The 9,677-nt window shown below is 41.7% G+C and overlaps 1 pseudogene; it reads left to right on the top strand.

Annotated features, from left to right (window-relative positions):
• LOC127920045 (TGF-beta receptor type-2-like) overlaps window positions 1–8,313 on the top strand; it is a 53,220-nt pseudogene extending 44,907 nt beyond the window's left edge.
• Window positions 8,314–9,677: the final 1,364 nt, after the last annotated feature.

The following is a 9,677-nucleotide window of genomic DNA, read 5'->3' as shown; positions in this document are numbered from 1 at the left end:
CAGTTCACCAGAGCACTCTGTTCTGACTCTCTCAGTTCACCAGAGCACTCTGTTCTGACTCAGTTCACCAGAGCACTCTGTTATGACTCTCTCAGTTCACCAGAGCACTCTGTTATGACTCTCTCAGTTCACCAGAGCACTCTGTTATGACTCTCTCAGTTCACCAGAGCACTCTGTTCTGACTCTCTCAGTTCACCAGAGCACTCTGTTCTGACTCTCTCAGTTCACCAGAGCACTCTGTTCTGACTCTCTCAGTTCACCAGAGCACTCTGTTCTGACTCTCTCAGTTCACCAGAGCACTCTGTTATGGCTCTCTCAGTTCACCAGAGCACTCTGTTCTGACTCTCTCAGTTCACCAGAGCACTCTGTTATGGCTCTCTCAGTTCACCAGAGCACTCTGTTATGACTCTCTCAGTTCACCAGAGCACTCTGTTCTGACTCTCTCAGTTCACCAGAGCACTCTGTTCTGACTCTCTCAGTTCACCAGAGCACTCTGTTCTGACTCTCTCAGTTCACCAGAGCACTCTGTTCTGACTCTCTCAGTTCACCAGAGCACTCTGTTATGGCTCTCTCAGTTCACCAGAGCACTCTGTTCTGACTCTCTCAGTTCACCAGAGCACTCTGTTATGACTCTCTCAGTTCACCAGAGCACTCTGTTATGGCTCTCTCAGTTCACCAGAGCACTCTGTTATGGCTCTCTCAGTTCACCAGAGCACTCTGTTCTGACTCTCTCAGTTCACCAGAGCACTCTGTTATGGCTCTCTCAGTTCACCAGAGCACTCTGTTATGGCTCTCTCAGTTCACCAGAGCACTCTGTTCTGACTCTCTCAGTTCACCAGAGCACTCTGTTCTGACTCTCTCAGTTCACCAGAGCACTCTGTTCTGACTCTCTCAGTTCACCAGAGCACTCTGTTCTGACTCTCTCAGTTCACCACAGCACTCTGTTATGGCTCTCTCAGTTCACCAGAGCACTCTGACTATTCTCAGGTCAGACCTCGGTTTGTAACTGTTGTCAGGTCAGACCTCAGTGAATAACTGTTGTCAGGTCAGACCTCGGTGAATAACTGTTCTCAGGTCAGACCTCAGTGAATAACTGTTGTCAGGTCAGACCTCAGTGAATAACTGTTGTCAGGTCAGACCTCAGTGAATAACTGTTCTCAGGTCAGACCTCGGTTTGTAACTGTTCTCAGGTCAGACCTCGGTGAATAACTGTTCTCAGGTCAGGTAAAGATCTGGGCTATTTATTCCATTTCAGCAGAAAACACAGCAGGTCTTCAAATAGAGGAGAACTGAAGAAGCAGCAGAAATAACTAGATCCCACAGTCTGGGTCTGTGTCCAAGAACCACCCTGTTTCATAATGTAGTGCACTACTTTAGACCAGAGCCCCCATATGCTATATAGGGAATAGGGCCCCATTTAGGGGACACTCCTGGGTGTGTTCTGTTTAAAAGGAGCTGAAACAGAACGGGGGAGAACAGGACATGTCTACTTGTCAAAAACAGGATGTGTTGGGCTTGTGGAGTCAGCTTCTTCTGCAGGGTCCCCGGTCCGATCCCGGCCCTCGCTGGGTTTCCTGTCCGACCGGGACCGGGGTTCCATTCTGGCCTCTCCACTTCCTGTGGGTCCACACAGCGATTCAGGACCCTGTAACACACCAGTCAAGGACCTTGTACTGGACTGGTCCAACTAAGCTGTTGATGAATCTCTGTGACCTTCCTAACCTCTGTGACCTCTACCTGACTGGGTGTTCCTGACCTCTATGACCTATCCTGGAGGATATACCTCTACCTGACTGGCTGTTCCTGACCTCTGTGACCTCTCCTGGAGGATATACCTCTACCTGACTGGCTGTTCCTGACCTCTGTGACCTCTGTGACCTCTCCTGGACGATACCTCTACCTGACTGGGTGTTCCTGATCTCTGTGATCTCTCCTGGAGGATGTAACACACTGCCCTGTGAATTCTATTCCTTTAGATTGGGTCATTTCTGCATGCGCTCAGTTTGAGAAATCTTATATCTGGTGTTCTGCTTGTCTCTAATGAAGGTCTTCAGTCTGTGCCCTTGTGCATCCCTTCACTGGTTCTAGATCAGCTGTTAGTTAACAGTGTGCACCTGTCACAGCACCACAGACTGGTTCTAGATCAGCTGTTAGTTAACACTATGAACCTGACACAGACAGCACCACAGACTGTGGGATCTGTTCCTCGATCAGCTGTTAGCTAACACTATGAACCTGACACAGACAGCACCACAGACTGTGGGATCTGTTCCTAGATCAGCTGTTAGTTAACATGCTGTGAAACCATGACACTTTACAGCTGTTGTGAGTTCAGTTTCATGAGGTCTGGACGATATCCCAGAACTTTGTGTTTTATACTCTTTGGCTCGGGGCGGAATGATCTTTCGATTTCCTTCAACTGTTTTTCAGCGTGAAAACATAATACAACTAATTAGAGTTGTTCAGTGGGTTGTGGATTTCTCTGTTTTTTGGGGGGCTAATTGCTTGTTGAGTGAAAGTGTGTTGATTCCAGTAATGATCACAAGAGAAGTGCCAAGGCCACAACTTTGTTACGAGAATCATCAAAACATGTTTTATATTCTCCATATTCAGCACGTCTGTTGCCAATGTCCTAAATCTACCCCCTACCGTAACATAACATTACAACATCTCTCTGTATTAACTCTACTATAACATAACATTACAACAGCTCTCTGTATTAACTCTACTATAACATAACATTACAACAGCTCTCTGTATTAAATCTACCCCCTACTATAACATAACATTACAACAGCTCTCTATATTAAATCTATCCCCTACTATAACATAACATTACAACAGCTCTCTATATTAAATCTACCCCCTACTATAACATAACATTACAACAGCTCTCTGTATTAACTCTATCCCCTACTATAACATAACATTACAACAGCTCTCTATATTAACTCTACTATAACATAACAACAGCTCTCTATATTAACTCTACTATAACATAACATTACAACAGCTCTCTATATTAACTCTACCCCCTACTATAACATAACATTACAACAGCTCTCTATATTAACTCTACTATAACATTACAACAGCTCTCTATATTAACTCTACTATAACATAACAACAGCTCTCTATATTAACTCTACTATAACATTACAACAGCTCTCTATATTAACTCTACTATAACATTACAACAGCTCTCTATATTAACTCTACTATAACATTACAACAGCTCTCTATATTAACTCTACTATAACATAACAACAGCTCTCTATATTAACTCTACTATAACATAATATTACAACAGCTCTCTATATTAACTCTACTATAACATTACAACAGCTCTCTATATTAACTCTACTATAACATTACAACAGCTCTCTATATTAACTCTACTATAACATTACAACAGCTCTCTATATTAACTCTACTATAACATTACAACAGCTCTCTATATTAACTCTACTATAACATTACAACAGCTCTCTATATTAACTCTACTATAACATTACAACAGCTCTCTATATTAAATCTACCCCCTACTATAACATAACATTACAACATCTCTCTGTATTAAATCTACCCCCTACTATAACATAACATTACAACAGCTCTCTGTATTAACTCTACTATAACATAACAACAGCTCTCTATATTAACTCTACTATAACATAACATTACAACAGCTCTCTGCATTAACTCTACTATAACATTACAACAGCTCTCTGTATTAACTCTATCCCCTACTATAACATAATATTACAACAGCTCTCTATATTAACTCTACTATAACATAACATTACAACAGCTCTCTGCATTAACTCTACTATAACATTACAACAGCTCTCTGTATTAACTCTACTCTCTATATTAACTCTACTATAACATAACATTACAACAGCTCTCTGTATTAACTCTACTATAACATAATATTACAACAGCTCTCTATATTAACTCTACTATAACATAACATTACAACAGCTCTCTATATTAACTCTACTATAACATAACATTACAACAGCTCTCAGTATTAACTCTACTATAACATAACATTACAACAGCTCTCTGCATTAAATCTACTATAACATAACATTACAACAGCTCTCTGTATTAAATATACCCCCTACTATAACATAACATTACAACATCTCTCTGTATTAACTCTACTATAACATAACATTACAACAGCTCTCTGCATTAAATCTACTATAACATAACATTACAACAGCTCTCTGTATTAAATATACCCCCTACTATAACATAACATTACAACAGCTCTCTGTATTAAATCTATCCCCTACTATAACATAACATTACAATAGCGCTCTGTATTAAATCTACCCCCTACCGTAACATAACATTACAACAGCTCTCTATATTAACTCTACTATAACATTACAACAGCTCTCTATATTAACTCTACTATAACATAACAACAGCTCTCTATATTAACTCTACTATAACATAACAACAGCTCTCTATATTAACTCTACTATAACATTACAACAGCTCTCTATATTAACTCTACTATAACATTACAACAGCTCTCTATATTAACTCTACTATAACATTACAACAGCTCTATATTAACTCTACTATAACATAACAACAGCTCTCTATATTAACTCTACTATAACATAACATAACAGCAGCTCTCTATATTAACTCTACTATAACATAACAACAGCTCTCTATATTAACTCTACCCCTACTATAACATAACATTACAACAGCTCTCTATATTAACTCTACTATAACATTACAACAGCTCTCTATATTAACTCTACTATAACATTACAACAGCTCTCTATATTAACTCTACTATAACATAACATAACAACAGCTCTCTATATTAACTCTACTCTCTATATTAACTCTACTATAACATTACAACAGCTCTCTATATTAACTCTACTGTAACATTGCAACAGCTCTCTATATTAACTCTACATTATCTCTATATTAACTCTACTATAACATTACAGCTCTCTATATTAACTCTACTATAACATTGCAACAGCTCTCTATATTAACTCTACTATAACATTGCAACAGCTCTCTATATTAACTCTACTATAACATTGCAACAGCTCTCTATATTAACTCTACTATAACATTACAACAGCTCTCTATATTAACTCTACTATAACATTACAACAGCTCTCTATATTAACTCTTGCCCCTACTGTAACATACCATTACATGCTGTAGGTATCCATGACCTCATATGATGCAGTTTGAAGCTGAGCTTTTATACTGTAGATGTTTTACTGTCATAAAAACGGGTGGATTTCAAATCACATGTTACTTGTCACATACACACATGGTTAGCAGATGTTAATGTGAGTGTAGCGAAACGCCTGTGACTTGACAGATGATGGCTGTGGTTTGTGGCGTTGATTTGTTTGGCTGTGTTTGTTTGTGTTACAGATGTAAATGGATTGGTTGTGTCTTTCTGTGTTCAGAGGTGATCTAATTGGTTGTGTCTTTCTGTGTTCCAGAGGTGATCTAATTGGTTGTGTCTCTCTGTGTTCAGATGTGATCTAATTGGTTGACTCTGTGTGTTCCAGAGGTGATCTAATTGGTTGTCTCTCTCTGTGTGTTCCAGAAGTGATCTAATTGGTTGTCTCTCTGTGTGTTCCAGAGGTGATCTAATTGGTTGTCTCACTGTGTGTTCCAGAGGTGATCTAATTGGTTGTCTCTCTCTGTGTGTTCCAGAGGTGATCTAATTGGTTGTCTCTCTGTGTGTTCCAGAGGTGATCTAATTGGTTGTCTCTCTGTGTGTTCCAGAGGTGATCTAATTGGTTGTCTCACTGTGTGTTCCAGAGGTGATCTAATTGGTTGTCTCACTGTGTGTTCCAGGGGTGATCTAATTGGTTGTCTCTCTGTGTGTTCCAGAAGTGATCTAATTGGTTGTCTCTCTGTGTGTTCCAGAGGTGATCTAATTGGTTGTCTCACTGTGTGTTCCAGAAGTGATCTAATTGGTTGTCTCTCTGTGTGTTCCAGAGGTGATCTAATTGGTTGTCTCTCTGTGTGTTCCAGAGGTGATCTAATTGGTTGTCTCACTGTGTGTTCCAGAAGTGATCTAATTGGTTGTCTCTCTGTGTGTTCCAGAGGTGATCTAATTGGTTGTCTCACTGTGTGTTCCAGAGGTGATCTAATTGGTTGTCTCTCTCTGTGTGTTCCAGAGGTGATCTAATTGGTTGTCTCTGTGTGTTCCAGAGGTGATCTAATTGGTTGTCTCTCTGTGTGTTCCAGAGGTGATCTAATTGGTTGTCTCACTGTGTGTTCCAGAGGTGATCTAATTGGTTGTCTCACTGTGTGTTCCAGGGGTGATCTAATTGGTTGTCTCTCTGTGTGTTCCAGAGGTGATCTAATTGGTTGTCTCTCTGTGTGTTCCAGAGGTGATCTAATTGGTTGTGTCTTTCTGTGTTTCAGAGGTGATCTAATTGGTTGTCTCTCTGTGTGTTCCAGAGGTGATCTAATTGGTTGTCTCTCTTCTGTGTGTTCAGAGGTGATCTAATTGGTTGTCTCTCTGTGTTCCAGAGGTGATCTAATTGGTTTGTGTCTTTCTGTGTTCCAGAGGTGATCTTATTGATTGTCTCTCTGTGTTCCAGAGGTGATCTAATTGGTTGTCTCTCTGTGTGTTCCAGAGGTGATCTAATTGGTTGTCTCTCTGTGTGTTCCAGAGGTGATCTAATTGGTTGACTCTGTGTGTTCCAGAGGTGATCTAATTGGTTGTCTCTCTGTGTGTTCCAGAGGTGATCTAATTGGTTGTCTCTCTGTGTGTTCCAGATGTGATCTAATTGGTTTTTCTCTCTCTGTGTGTTCCAGAGGTGATCTAATTGGTTGTCTCTCTGTGTGTTCCAGAGGTGATCTAATTGGTTGTCTCTCTGTGTGTTCCAGAGGTGATCTAATTGGTTGTCTCTCTGTGTGTTCCAGAGGTGATCTAATTGGTTGTCTCTCTGTGTGTTCCAGAGGTGATCTAATTGGTTGTCTCTCTGTGTGTTCCAGAGGTGATCTAATTGGTTGTCTCTCTGTGTGTTCCAGAGGTGATCTAATTGGTTGTCTCTCTGTGTGTTCCAGAGGTGAAGGACTATGAACCTCCATATGGCTGTAAAGTTCAGGTACATCCTGGTGTGGAGAGCATGAAGGATCACCTCCTCAGAGACAGAGGAAGACCTGAGATCCCAGACAGCTGGATCAACCACCAGGTAACAGACTGGGAGAGACACACACTCTCTTTCCTTCTCACTCTCACTCTCTCTCTCTCTCTCTCTCTCTCTCTCTCTCTCTCTCTCTCTCCCTCTCTCTTCCTCCTCGCTCTCTCTTCCCTCTCTCTCTCTCCCCTCGCTCTCTCTCTTCCTCTCTCTCTCTCTCTCCCCTGCTCTCTCTCTTCCCTCCCTCTCTCTCTTCCCTCCTCTCTCTCTCTCTCTCTCTCTCTTCCCTCCCTCGCTCTCTCTCTCCCTCCCCTCTCTCTCTCCTCGCTCTCTCTCTTCCCTCTCTCTCTCTCTCCCTCGCTCTCTCTCTTCCCTCTCTCTCTCTCTCCTCGCTCTCTCTCTTCCCTCCCTCTCTCTCTTCCCTCCTCTCTCTCTCTCTCTCTCTCTCTCTCCCTCGCTCTCTCTCTCCTCCCTCTCTCTCTCTTCCTCTCTCTTCCCTCTCTCTCTCTTCCTCTTCTTCTCTCTCTCTCTCTCTCTTCCCTCTCTCTCCCTCTATCTCTTCCCTCCCCTCGCTCTCTCTCTTCCCTCCCTCGCTCTCTCTTCCCTCTCTCTCCCTCTCTTTCTTTCTTCCCTCCTCTCTCTCTCTCTCTCTCTCTTGACCTACCTACCTACCTACCTACCCTACCTACCTACCTCCTTCCTTCCTACCTACCTACCCTACCTACCTACCTACCTACCTACCTACCTACCTACCTATCTCTCTCTCTAACCTCTCTTTATTTCTCATTCACTCACACACATCAAATCCTATGTATATGTCTCAGTACTCAGTAGCTAGGTGATAATTCTCTGCTCCTGTTGTCTACCTCCTCCTACAGGGCATTGCCATAGTGTGCGGCTCCATAGAGGAGTGTTGGGACCACGACCCGGAGGCCAGGCTCACAGCCCAGTGCGTGGCCGAACGCTTCAGCGAGATAGAAGACGAGATGGAGAAACTGTCCAGCCGCAGCAGCTCCGACGAGAAGATACCAGCGGAGGAACAGAAGATACCGACAAGACCGGGAGAAGAACGACAGACGATAGCAGAGCAGATAGAAGAGGTCAAAGTAGCGGTGGAGAGCTCTGTGAGCGATGAGAAGTGAGGGAAGGGAGAGGACATGGAACGCAGGACTAGAATGTCAGTATGTCACAAACACACCACTCACGTTGTTATGGGAACTAAACAGCCACACCCAAATAAACAGCCCCCACCTGGAAGATAGCCAGGACAGTGAATGTACTGTATTACTGTACTGTACTGCTTATACTTTCAGTATTGTATTACCAGAATGCATACAGTATTTATACTGTATAAAATAAGTATGTACAGTTTACAGTATTTGGATGTACTGTACTGTATTATATTGGAGGTTTACCCACCGAAGAGGACAGGACATGACAATGGGAGAGATTATAACCAAAGACTGAGATTACAGGACATGACAATGGCAGAGATTATAACCAAAGACTGAGATTACAGGACATGACAATGGCAGAGATTATAACCAAAGACTGAGATTACAGGACATGTCAATGGCAGAGATTATAACCAAAGACTGAGATTACAGGACATGACAATGGCAGAGATTATAACCAAAGACTGAGATTACAGGACATGACAATGGGAGAGATTATAACCAAAGACTGAGATTACAGGACATGACAATGGCAGAGATTATAACCAAAGACTGAGATTACAGGACATGACAATGGCAGAGATTATAACCAAAGACTGAGATTACAGGACATGTCAATGGCAGAGATTATAACCAAAGACTGAGATTACAGGACATGACAATGGCAGAGATTATAACCAAAGACTGAGATTACAGGACATGACAATGGGAGAGATTATAACCAAAGACTGAGATTACAGGACATGACAATGGCAGAGATTATAACCAAAGACTGAGATTACAGGACATGACAATGGCAGAGATTATAACCAAAGACTGAGATTACAGGACATGACAATGGCAGAGATTATAACCAAAGACTGAGATTACAGGACATGACAATGGCAGAGATTATAACCATAGACTGAGATTACAGGACATGACAATGGCAGAGATTATAACCATAGACTGAGATTACAGGACATGACAATGAGAGATTATAACCAAAGACTGAGATTACAGGACATGACAATGGCAGAGATTATAACCAAAGACTGAGATTACAGGACATGACAATGGCAGAGATTATAACCAAAGACTGAGATTACAGGACATGACAATGGGAGAGATTATAACCAAAGACTGAGATTACAGGACATGACAATGGCAGAGATTATAACCAAAGACTGAGATTACAGGACATGACAATGGCAGAGATTATAACCAAAGACTGAGATTACAGGACATGACAATGGCAGAGATTATAACCAAAGACTGAGATTACAGGACATGACAATGGCAGAGATTATAAATCCAAAGACTGAGATTACAGGACATGTCAATGGCAGAGATTATAACC

This window comes from Oncorhynchus keta, unplaced genomic scaffold (genome assembly GCF_023373465.1).
Source record: "Oncorhynchus keta strain PuntledgeMale-10-30-2019 unplaced genomic scaffold, Oket_V2 Un_contig_18191_pilon_pilon, whole genome shotgun sequence".
NCBI classification, from domain to species: Eukaryota; Metazoa; Chordata; class Actinopteri; order Salmoniformes; family Salmonidae; genus Oncorhynchus; species Oncorhynchus keta.
This window is presented reverse-complemented; position numbering and strand designations above follow the sequence as displayed.